At 37.3% G+C, this 12,958-nt stretch overlaps 1 long non-coding RNA gene and 1 pseudogene across 1 annotated transcript; both read right to left on the bottom strand.

The window, feature by feature from the left end:
* LOC137049117 (scavenger receptor cysteine-rich type 1 protein M160-like) overlaps positions 1-12,958 on the bottom strand; it is a 107,022-nt pseudogene that overhangs the window by 91,604 nt on the left and 2,460 nt on the right.
* On the bottom strand, positions 2,082-4,834 carry LOC137049573 (uncharacterized). Its single transcript, XR_010899643.1, has 4 exons — positions 4,707-4,834; positions 2,982-3,140; positions 2,796-2,885; positions 2,082-2,248 (listed from the first exon to the last, which is right to left on the bottom strand). It is a non-coding gene; the product is annotated as an uncharacterized lncRNA (long non-coding RNA).

Here is a 12,958-nt window from a genome sequence, read left to right as displayed (position 1 = left end):
TTTGGATATTTTATTACAAAAATCTTACATATTGTGCCTTTAAGTGTCCCTAAAGAATGACATTTCCATGGTTTCATTTATGCCTGCAAATGTGTGTAGCTGAAATTACAGCAGTCACACAACGGTACTGTACTTTTTCTGTTTCTAATGATGGATATGATCTGCACTAGGGCTCTAATGTTCTGATATTAAGCATTATTAACTTATAAAGTGATTTGTATGTTTAATAGAGAAGAAATATACATTGTAAATGTGTTACAGATTGTTGACTTACACATAGCCCTATAGGCCTAACAAAACAAACAAATGTGTGTGACTGTGTACTGACTTACATGTCTTCACACTTTCTCTTTGTTGGACAGCCATGGCCTAGTGGTTAGTTAGACTGGGAACCCAAAGGTTGTGGGTTTGATTCTTAATACTGCTAGCGCTAGGAAATGACTGAGGTGACCTTGAGCACGGCACATAACCTCCACTCACTCTCTGGTGCCACATTAGAATGGCTGCACACTGCTCTGGTTGTGTGTGTGCACTTGGATGAGTTGAATGCGGATTCCGAGCATGGGTTACCATACTTGGCTTTCACATGTCACTTTCACTTTTCATTTTCATCTACAGCCTGAGAATGTATTTACAGTTTGTTTTTTGTTTTTTACATACACTGAAAAAATAAAACCCTTGGATCAACTTAAAAAAATTGAAGTAATCGATCACACGAAATATTTTACATTGACTCAAGTAAATAATTTAATTTAGTTTAATTTGAAAAGTTTAAATTTATGCAACCACTTTTTAAAGGTTGATCAAACTAATTATTTTAGATTGGAACAAACGAATTATTTTAAATTGGATCAAACTAACAAATCATTATTTTATGTTAGAATAAACTGATTATTTAAATTCAAACAAAGTAATATTTATAGGCCAGAGTAAATTAATTATTTTAGGTTGTCTCAAATTAAGATGTCATTATTTAAAATGTAAAATCAAAAAAATAGCTTGTAAAACATTTTGATCAATGACTATCATAACACTTTCCTTTAGAACACATTTATATTTATTGTTCAATAAACATGTTCACATGTATAAAGATTAGCAGTCTCCTTCACACAAAAATACAAATTTGTTACAAATAATCAAATCACCACTTGATGACATCACATTAGTAGTAATATTAAATTAGGAATGTTTTTCTGACAACACATTTCACCATAAAACATACTAAAATACAATTAAAATGTTAAGATACAAATATATCTCATGTTTATAAATGTATATGATGATGAACAGTCTCTTTCAGCTGAACACCAGAGACAAATCCCAGAACTGCTCCTCAGACAGTGAACAATGAACACTGTATCAGTTTCTGATACAGAGCTGTAAGCTCTACATTTAAAGGGTTAGTTCACCCAAAAATGAAAATTCTGCCATTAATCACTTATCCTCATGTCGTTCAACACTCGTGACACCTCTGTTCATCTTTGGAACACAATTAAAGATATTTTAGTTGAAATCCGATGGCTCAGAAAGGCCTTCATTGACACCAATGTCATTTCCTCTCTCAAGACCCATAAAGGCACTAAAGACGTCGTTACAAAGCCCATCTCACTACAGCGGCTCTACAATCATTTTATAAAGTGACGAGAATAGTTTTTGTGCGTAAAAAAACAGAAATAATAACTTAGTGATGACCGATTTTCCTGAAGCTTCAGAGCTTTATGAATCAGCGTATTGATGAACTGAATCGATACATTGAGTCACAGTGATTTGAAGCTTCATGTTTTGAAATCTGCCCATTATTAGATAAGTCCTTATTTAGTTTTTTTTGCGCACAAAAACTATTCTGGTCTCTTCATAAATGATTGAAGAGCCGCTGTAGTGAGATGGGCTTTGTAACGCCGTCTTTAGTGCCTTTATGTGTCTTGAGAGAGGAAATGACATTGGTGTCAATGAAGGCCTTTCTGAGCCATCGGATTTACACACTAATATCTTCATCTGTGTTCAGAGGATGAACGGAGGTCTTACGGGTGTCCAACGACATGAGGGTGAGGAATTAATGATAGAATATTTGTTTTTGGGCGAACTAACCCTTTAAATATAACCTATTTGTATGCAATATAGCAAGCAGGTTCCGGACCTCTGATCCTTCAATGACAATTTTAATGTCTTTTGGTGGATGGAGAGGATCCTCTTTCCCAGTGATAAAGATCACCATGGTTGTTTGCTCTAGTTCTTCAACCTCATTTTCCTGCATAAAAAAGAAAGAGAAAATAAGTTCATTATAGTTTCAGAAATCTCCCATTTTCAGCTCTTACACACTCTAAACTGAACTTGAATAGGCGTGTGACGAGTGAGAGCAAAGCGAGGCCGGTGAGTAATTGGATGATCAGTGCCAACTGCACGTCACACTGGTCTAAGATCTCTCAAGGAGGAGTGAAGGGAGAATAAAAGGAGGAGCGACGACAGTGAAGGAAGAGAGGACCAGGCCTGGATTTTACATTGCATATAGGTGTTAAGTCATTTGCAAATGGATTCCTTTGGACACACTTATTTTGACAGTGTTACAGGGAAGACAAGGATAAAAAGATTGTTTTGGTACGTCTGGATATGGTCTAAGTGTTCACAGCTCAAAATTCAGCAACAAAGATTTCTTATAAATAGTGTTGAAATCTCATCTTGTGAGCTGAGTTTCTCGTCACACCCCTATTTATTAAAAGTGGCTAGGAAAACCTAGACTATGACCATGTTAGTCTGTAGGTGTTAAATGTGTGATCAAGTGAGAGAGATGCCCTTACCTGGTATTCTTTGAAAAGGTGCTCAAAAGGTTCGCCGAGGTAGATCAAAGATTTGAGGATGCATTCTCTTCTGATGGTGATGTCTACAGTCTGAGTAAGAACAATAACTATGAATTAAAATTAAACATAAAAAAAAAAAAACACTATTCAGCCATGGATCCTACTAATAATCAAATTTATAGATACCTCAACTAAAACCTGCAAGGTCCTGTTGGTCCTGTTCTCTTTCACAACTCCTCCCTTGCTCCTGATGACCTTCGACAGTTTGGTGGAGTGCTTGTCCAACTGCGCCAAGAACTTTGTCTCCAAAGGAACTGTTGTAATTCACATGAACTCACCATGGATCTTAAAAGTAGAGCATACAGAAATAAGTTTAGAAGATGGTGAACACAAACAGAACCGTACTAAATTACAACAACAACAACAACTCATTAGCGAAACCGTACAGTTAGGTCTAAAAATGTGGAATGCCAGGGTATGGCAACTGCCATACGTAAACGCCGCCAGAGTAGTTGTGTGCCCAGCCTATTCTCTGCTATATACTGACCTAAAACATTCACTTTAATAAAATCATCATCAAAGTAATCCATATGTGACATCAGTTAGTTCATTAGAATCTCTTGAAGCATCGAAAATACATTTTGGTCCAAATATCACAAAAACTATGACTTTATTCAGCATTGTCTTCTCTTCCGTGTTCCTCAAAAAAGATTAAAAAGATTCATGATTCAGTGAATCGATCACTGATTCGGATCGCCAGTGTCATGTCATTTCAGCAGTTCGGATCGTGTGTCAAACTCCCAAACTGCTGAAATGACGTGACATTGGCGATTCGAATCATTGATCAATTCACTGATTCATGAACCGTTTGAATATTTTTTGAGGAACACGGAAGAGAAGACAATGCTGAATAAAGTCATAGTTTTTGATATTTTTGGACCAAAATGTATTTTCGATGCTTCAAAAGAATCTAATCAACCAACTGATGTCACACATTGACTACTTTGATTATGTTTTTATTAGCTTTCTGGACATGGACAGTAAAGTGGGCATTGACATATAAAATATCTTAAACTGTGTGTGAAGATGAATGGAGGTCTTACGGGTGAGGAACGACATTAGGTTGAGGAGTTAATGACATAAATTTCATTTTTGGGTGAACTAACCCTTTAAGGCATGTCTGTGGGATAAAGAACTTTCGAAAAGTATTTTTAATCACACTTATTTGCTACAGCTCAAACGTTTGGGATCCATACCTTAAGAGCTGGAATATAGTGTGGCCCCTTTAAGAGCTGCGCGTTTCATTGAACTGCTGGTATTTTGTGTGTGTGTGGAACTGTGCCGCGATTCACGCAAGCAGTGAGAGAAACACGGATTCGGGAGCGCTCTTGTTCAGAAAAATAACCTGCTTATTCGTTTTAGCCGATTGTAATGCATTTAGTTCAATACTGTAAGCGGTGATGGTGTTAATGATTTACCTCAGCTATGAGCGAGAGTGAGCTTCAGCGCGCTCGGACTGCAGTGTTCAGCGAAAAAACACTTTTCTTTTAAACTGGAGTCTAATAAAAGTTAAGCAGAAAATATTGTAGCTTATGTAGGCTAACTGCACTTGTTTCGAGTAACGTTAATGTTATTGTTAACTCTTTTCTTTCCCTTGACACGGTCAATGCCCCCACACAATGCATTTAACATTAGATACTTTGCATGCATTTACGTTATTACTCACCCACCCAATGGGGGGCTAAAATAACCGAACGTTATAGTTTGAATGAAGATTGCGAACATTTCCAGTGCTGTCTTAAAAGTTAATTTACACGCTATCAAGTATTAGCGCTGAAATTACGGCCAGAATCAAGGCCCGTCAGATATACTTGAGGTAAAAACGTTAACGGTAGACAAAGTTTATCTTACCTTATCAATGTTACTCTTCCTCGTAGTTCTGTCTCGGTGCCTGCCTGGATGCGTCTGATGTCCGTTCCGTTGAAAAGTTCGCCGCTGGAGTTCGTGCTGTGTTCTTCTCAGACAGTTCTGACTTTTTTTTTTTTGAACCACAGAGAGCGGGATCTCCAACTCAACAATGCGCATGTGCAAATCCTGCTTAATCTAATAAAAGTGCTCTGATCAAATTAATAAATTCAGTTTAATGTCCCGATGCCCATTTATATTGTATCAATGTAAAAAAAATGGATTGAACCATAAATCTAAACTAAAATGTTTACTTGACATGAAAAAGTTAACAATTTTAAGCTATTTCAATGAGAAAATACACATTAAACGAACAACACTAATGTTAGACTTTTTTCAGTGTACACTAGGACACATTTCTCAGTCACTTTTGCAAAACTCTTCACACAGTTCTCCTAACCAACTTTTAGCTTGGCAAAGCAGTTCATTTCACATTCAAAATGCACTACAACTACCAAAACACTTTATTCATGTCTCAAATCAACTCATTCTTCCAGAACACTAGCAAAGGTTGACAGCCGACAAACACACTCTGCCACCCACAAAACAATGACCTAAAAAACAATAACAACATGTTGCATTATACAATGTTTTCTTGTGTAAAACAAGGACACGTCTCTGTTTATAATTCAATGCAATATATGTTACTGGAATGAATCAGACATGATGATGCAGAATTCGTCAATATTTTATTTAGTTTATTTATTTTTTAATTGAGTAATTCCAAAGTACAAGAATTTGTATACACACCATCCCTACAGATACAATAGTAATGCTAATCTACTCGGTCTTCTCCATTTGGCCACAGGTGCTTGTAAGGGTGGATCGCCTACAGTGGTTCTGACTGCAGGGTTGCCGAACGACTAAAGAAACGTTATCAGCGTGATGGTAGAAAACTGTACATTTCTTGTCTATAACCACCCAGTGCAGCAGTGGAAATAAGCGCAGTTACAATAGCAAAATATGTGGGAGAGCGTTGCTTTAAGGTGACTATATTGTATTGCAATAGGGAGCACTTCAAAATCAATACCAAATCAAATCTAGTTAGCAAATCATTTATAATTTAAAGAATTTAATGACAAAATCCGGTTATGGTTACACTTAAAATAGTTCCAAAATAGATGAATTAGATGATAAAAACGTATACCATTAATCGTACCCAGCATGTATAGAATGTTACCTGAGAGATAGAGAGAGAAAAAGAGAGAGCAAAGAGAAGAGCCAAAAAAGGCCGCTAGAAGCAACAGCCAGAGCAAAAGACAGCGTCAGAGGAAAAAGACCTCGAGCAACAGTTGCAATCTTCTTTTATCCATCCCTTGACCATGTGACTGAAACCCTGAGACATTCAAACTGACCAATCAGACCAAACTTCCCCCACTGTACTACAGGTGTGGCACCATTTGGCCTACAGGCCCTCAACATCTCTTTGTCTTTAGGAATCCCAAACAGCCCCACCGATAAGAGGGGGGTGGAAAACAATAAAACAAATGTCTTTGTTCAAAGTCAAATATCAAATATCCTTGATTATTTTGGATTCTTTCATGCTCATCCACATCACATCTTATCGTCATCCAGGTCAATACACCTAGGAAAGAATCTTCTGGCCTGCCTGATACATCCCTGCCTCCCGGCCACTCTTCTTCCTCTTTCAGTCACTTCTCTATTTTCTGGCTGCCATGTTTACATCACAATACAAAACTATTCAGCAGTTGTCTCCTTTTGTAATGAAATTGAAAGAGTAACACCTGTGTAGATGTTCCTCTACAATGAAAATCTGCTGTGGCTGTCTTTATAGCATTTCATTTTAAGATTCAAAATATATTTCATTAAAATATTACTGGAGAAATTGAGCAAATTGCTGTCTTATTCAGTTTTGTATTGCTATTGTTTTGACAGTGAATAAGTTTAACAGTTTTGAAAACAGTATAAGCATGTGCAAATTGGCCTGTACATATAAAGAGTTTTGGCAGTTTTGTCTGAGTGCGAAAAGAATTCATGACAGATGTTGTCTGTAACGAGGAGTCAGATGGCTGAGGATCCATCTGCAGCTTTATTCAACTCCATTTCAACAGTACAGGTTCGAGACAGCCGTAGCGGTGGAGGAGGCTGTTTTATCACATTTTTGTTTCTTTGGTAATTTAGCAGAAAAAGCATTATTGTTTGTTTTGCTGCTATTGGTAAGGCCATAAAAAACAATACCACACATCTCACAGAGGCATACATTTAACAAAAAAACACAAACAAACATAAAAAGCTGAGATGTGATTTATCAATCGCAATTTCACTCTTTCATTTCTGGAGCCGGTGTGGTCATTGAGCCGAATGCCCCCCCTTCTCTTTTTGACTCCTCCTGCACATCGTCATAATCTACTGATAAAAATAAAATCCTTATTCATGATGTAATCAGATTAATATTTTAAATGGAGTCTATGAATCTGTAAAACATACCAACAATAACTTAATAACTTACCTAACAGGTTTCTGACATCTTCACTCACACTCATCACATCATCATACTCCTCCTGAACTCCCTCTGATCAAGAACGACATAAAAACATTTCCCATCAGTATATAAAACACTTCCCAATTCAGAGGCTGCATCCTTACAACTAGGCCGCATTTGAAGGTCGTTTGCATCACCGCTCCACAACGGAGGCTGTCCCGCCTTCAAATGCCTCCTTCGTTTCCCCGTGAAATGAAGGATTCAACAGATGAAACCTTCACGGCCTTGCCTACCCCAGAATTCATTGCACCCCAGTGACGACAGGATTGTTTTAAGAGATTACACTTTTAAACACAACTATTGGGTTTCAGCTTACACAAATATCTGCTATAAATGACACAACAACAAATTTAAAGCAGCTCAAATGTTGTATTATATCTAACTAAGATGCGATTATATATAATTTATACACTTTATTATGTACAGAAATGGACTATGATGAACATCCATAACGCTCGTTCTGACCTTTGTGGCCTTTGAAGGATGCAGCCTCTGAATTGGGACAGCTTTTATCTCATTTGAAGGATCCCTTTTCCCTTTAAAAGTCTTGATTACACAAAACCCATGTAAACATGTAAGGGTGTTAATAAAATATAGGTCTGTTTAACCCACCTATTTGCGAGCTCTGTCCGTTAATGATGACATCATCATAATTCTCTGGTGTGTTAACTACACGTGCAAATATAAGGACAAAAAGTTACATATAAGCGACACATTTTTTTTACAGTAGTATAAACTATTATTAGTAATGGTGCTTATTTTAAAGGAATATATTTGAATCAATTAAAAAACACCTTTTTTGATATCAGAGATCTGTCCACTGGGGATGACGTCATCATAGCTCTCAGGTGAGTCTTCTACAAATTCACAAATTCATTAAAAAACACACATTAATCACGATCAAAACACATTAAAAAAAATCCTTTAATATACTGAAATAACTTTAATATACTAAAAAAACTATTTCATATCCTATTCCAGAATAACAGAGCGACACCTGTCTCCCGATCTGGTTTCAGTCCATCAGTGATGACATCATCATAGTATCCCGGTGAGATGTCCTTCATCATCTCTTCTGCATCAACAAACAATATGTCTGAATACTAAAATATGTTCTTGTTGCAGGTCATGAGACCATTAATCTAGAACCGCCAGGGGTCGCTGTATACCTAAAACCGCCAGCGGGTAAAAAGTACCCATGCACATGATTAATGTTTTGACGGTTAATAAATGTATTATGTTACTGTATTATTATGCCACAGTCTTCACAAAGTAATGTCTGGAGTCATGAAATGATTATCTTTAGTCATCAACTATGTTTTTGTCCTGTTTTATGTCCATTTTAAGCAGGCTATACTAATCACTTTTTGGTGACTATATAGGCTAAACCAGCCTGCAATGACAACGATAAACAGAAGGAAAAATAAATAAATACATATTTGAGTGGTGTAATATTATAATAAACTGTCATTAATCACTTACCCTGACTACCTTATTCCACCTCTGTTCACGTATTAAGATAACTCATGTTATTTAAATTACAAAAAAATTCTAAATAGACAATAAAGAGCAATAATAATTCTGCAATCCATAGGATGTATGATGCAACGACAAATTCAAGCGTACAGTTTCAACTCATTCATTATTTATTTGTTTAGTTGTATCATATAAGATAAGATAAGATTTTTTTTTTTTTCAGGAAACTGAGAGAACTGAATAAATAGCAACACAGTAACAAACAATACACAATACAATTTGCAACAAAAAAAAAAAAGAATAATTAATTCAAAGTTTGAACATTTATGAGTAGGCACATCTTTATTTGATTGTGTGTTGCGTGACTGCCGTTGCTCAAACACAGAGTGAAAATAAAAATAAAATTATATCGTGGTACATTTGACCTGCTGCCGGTCTAAATTAGGTATAAATGCCTCATTTAAAAAAAAGTGTTTTTATCTAAACAATTTTTAACAACACAGGTTATTTTAGTAAAAGTCAATGACTGAGAGATGTACATCATTAAAAAAAAAAATTGTACATTTGAAAAACAGCCCTCTGTAAATGTTACCCCGTTGCGGTTCTAGTGTTAAGTTATTAATTATCGGGTCATGAATCATGTGATCGATTAAAAAGGTCACTGACCTTTCAGGCCATTGCTGTTGGTGACATCATCATAATATACAGTCTTGAACTCTTTTTCTAAAAAGGAGAACAGAATATTAATATAGAGGTAAAGAATATTATTTAAAACGAGTCATTAGTCAAATATTTAATATAATTTGTTAATTACATTTATTTATTTAGGTTGAATTCAATGAAAATGTGTTTTGAATAGTGGAATAAACATGCGCTTCAGCTCTCTAACCTGAGAGAAGCTCATCAGCATCTTCATACCCAGAATGCAGTTCTTCAGAGACGAGACTCCCTGATAAAGGAGAGCAGAACAGTCAGAAACATGTTCATCTTTACAAACAGAATTAATCCTCATTTCCTTTGGATCATAAAGCATTGTGTTACTGACAACACAACAAGAATATAATTACTTCATTTTAAAAACAGAGACAGAAATCTCATGTTTTAGGCCTATTAGCAAACACACACATGTATCCTCACATGAACCCATTCCTCACTGCCTTTCAGAAATACACACAGGAAGAGACAAAAACACACACACACACACACACACACACACACACACACACACACACACACAGCAAACAGATGAACCGCTCCTTAGTCCCCTCTAAATATACACACAGGAAGAGACTCGCACACACACACAAACACGCACACACACACACACACATGCACCTGCAGCTCTGTGGTTTAAAGCAGGAGGTTTAACAGGACTAATAATAGATGAACATCAAGTGTCTGACAGACTCTCTTATTAATTAATCATATTAAATAAGATTCATGGCTCATGTCTCACCCCTCTGAGTGAAGTGATTGTGTCTGCGATGAATCTCCTCATAAACGGCCTCAGTCTTCATACTGTGTCTCCTCTTAGAGAGAGCTGTGAGTGTAGACAGACAAACCTGCTGTCAGTTCACAACACATGACTGATCACACACTGAATAAGACACAATATGACAGTCTCTGGATCTCTCCTACCTCTCCTCATCACTCTGTTCTGCTGAATCAGTATAAGCAGTGGCACTAAGAGCAGTAAGAGCACAACTCCCAGTACAATCACAGGCACGGAGAGAGACGCTGGAGGAGTTTGTGGAGGAGTGACTGATGTTGAGCTGGAGCGCACTGTCTGAGAAACTGGAGGAGAAGCTGATGTTGTTGTGGCAGGAGTAGTGGACACTGACAAATCTGAAAAAACAGACACAAACACATTTATATTATTAACATGAATACACAAATGTGTAAAAATGACTAATATCAGTCAGTGTTTTGCTCTGACTTGCACAGGTGAGTCCAGCGTGCTCTTTGTGGGAGCAGTCAGTGTGGTCCTTCAGGGAGAGAGGACAGTCCCACAGGTGAATCTCATTCCCTCTGCACTCGACTCTGTTCAGCCACACAACACCTTCACCAGCACCAAAGGCTGAATTCCCATCAGCCCTCAGTGCTGCTCCACAACCCAGCTGCCTGCAGACCACCTGAGCATCGCTGATGTCCCACAGATCATCACAGACTGAGCCCCACACAGCGTTATGATACACCTCCAGCCTCCCAGAGCACCGGCCCGCCCCTCCACTCAGTCTGAGAGGAACATGCTCTAAATCACACACATCAACCATCACTGACCAGCTTCAGCACAATTTACAATACATAATGCATTTTATAACTATTTAAAGTTGTGATGAATTATGTGGATTCAGTGTTCAAGGGCTACAGATATTAATATTAAAGATAAAGAAAATACAGCCTATATAACAATCTTACTTGAGCACTGTCTCTGGAGAGGAGATGGTGAGGTAGAACATGTCAGACGACTCTGAGGAGATTCACGAGTCTGCTCCTCTGAGATTAAAATGTTAAAATGTCATTCAATAGTTAATAGAAAAAAAAAAATCATATTTACAGGTTCATTTTTACAATTGGTTAAGCACAATTTTAAAACCTAAGGTTAATTTAGTCAAAACACCACACATAATTCACACATCAGCACACACAGGTAGCAGAACACCTTGGTTATTTTGCAAAACGTAACACTTCATTCAAAACTTTCCAATAATTTAACAAAACACAATTTTGACACTGTATGGCACACACTTATTTCATACAATCTGATACTGTTTGATTCATTTACATTCTGCTGTGCTCAATCTTAAACACTTGTATCATTTCTACTTTTCTAATGAGATTGTATGGGTTTGATTTTTTCAAACTCCCCAACGAAGAGTATGGCAGAAGGTATGGAAATTGTGGATGCTTTTGGACCAGAGCAGAACAGTGGAAAGATATATTGTCCCAGATGAGAATGTATCCCATCTGCTCTGCATCTATTTGGTCTTCTGCTATGACAATGTTGTCAGTCTAAAAATGAGAGTATGTGGGCCGTGTTGTAAGGACCTAAGTTCCTAGGAACTCCATTGATTGCAGCGCACAATATAAAAAAAAAACATCTCTGTGGCCACTTATGTATCTCCCTCTTCCTTTAACATTCTCTTCCATTTTTGTTAAAGACAGGTAAACTCACTTGTTGCCTTTTTATAGTGCTTACACTTAATTGTTGAGTTTACAGTTAAGTGTCACATACCTGACGGATGTGTTTGATCAATTGATTCATAGATATGGTATATATTTTGGTAAGCATTGCCTTTGTAACCCCCGCTGTTCAAACCCGGGTCCGCCAGCATGAGAGTTGGACGCTCTAACAAGGAGGCTAAAGGCTGCGACCCTGTGACCCGGATGGGAGTGAGTGTAACAGAGGCCAGCTCGTAGTTGCTGTGCGAGTAAACCTCAGTCATCTGACCTTAAGAGACGCTCTATGACTGACACTAGATGCTGAAGCCTTTAGCCTCCTTGTCAGAGTGTCCGACTCTCATGCCGGCCTCTGTTACACTTTGAAATGGCAAATACGTGACATCATGTTAGATTTCTGTCTAATGTAGAGAATTGTGTTTAGTGTTTTGCAAAACATTGTGTGTGTAGTGTTTTACAAAATGTGTGAGGCTGTGCATACACAATCATAAAAAAACTGTAAACAAACATGGCCACTTCAAATCATCTGAAATCAGTTACATATCATCTTACCTGAGCAGGTGATCGTGGCCACTTCATTATTACAGACATGCTGTCCCCAAGGTTTAGATGGACACTGCCATAGAGTGGAATCATGACGTCGACAATTAAGTTCATCAAGCCAATTATGAGACTTCAGTCCGTCTGAATTACTGGGTTCACTGCCAGATCTTCCACAGTTCAGCTCCTGACAGATCAGACTCGCTGTGTCTCTGTCCATCTTATTGTAACACACATTACCCCAGGATCCATTGTAGAAAACCTCCAGATTCCCTTCACAGCCCTCAGTTAACCTGATCTCTTTAAACTCTAGATAGAGAAGGATGAGAATCAATACATTTAAAACAATTAACTTTTTAATGTCTTATCAGTCTTTTTCTGTACACGCAGTGGAATAATTGATCTCAGCTTAACACTAAAACAGAAAAAAATGTGGAAACATATTTCATTCATTAGTGTTTACATTTGTAAAATACTAATACTGCTCAATAATGTTTCT

This window comes from Pseudorasbora parva, chromosome 20 (assembly GCF_024679245.1).
Source record: "Pseudorasbora parva isolate DD20220531a chromosome 20, ASM2467924v1, whole genome shotgun sequence".
Classification (NCBI taxonomy): Eukaryota; Metazoa; Chordata; class Actinopteri; order Cypriniformes; family Gobionidae; genus Pseudorasbora; species Pseudorasbora parva.
The sequence above is the reverse complement of the archived record's forward strand: the minus strand, read 5'-3'. Positions and strand labels throughout refer to the sequence as shown.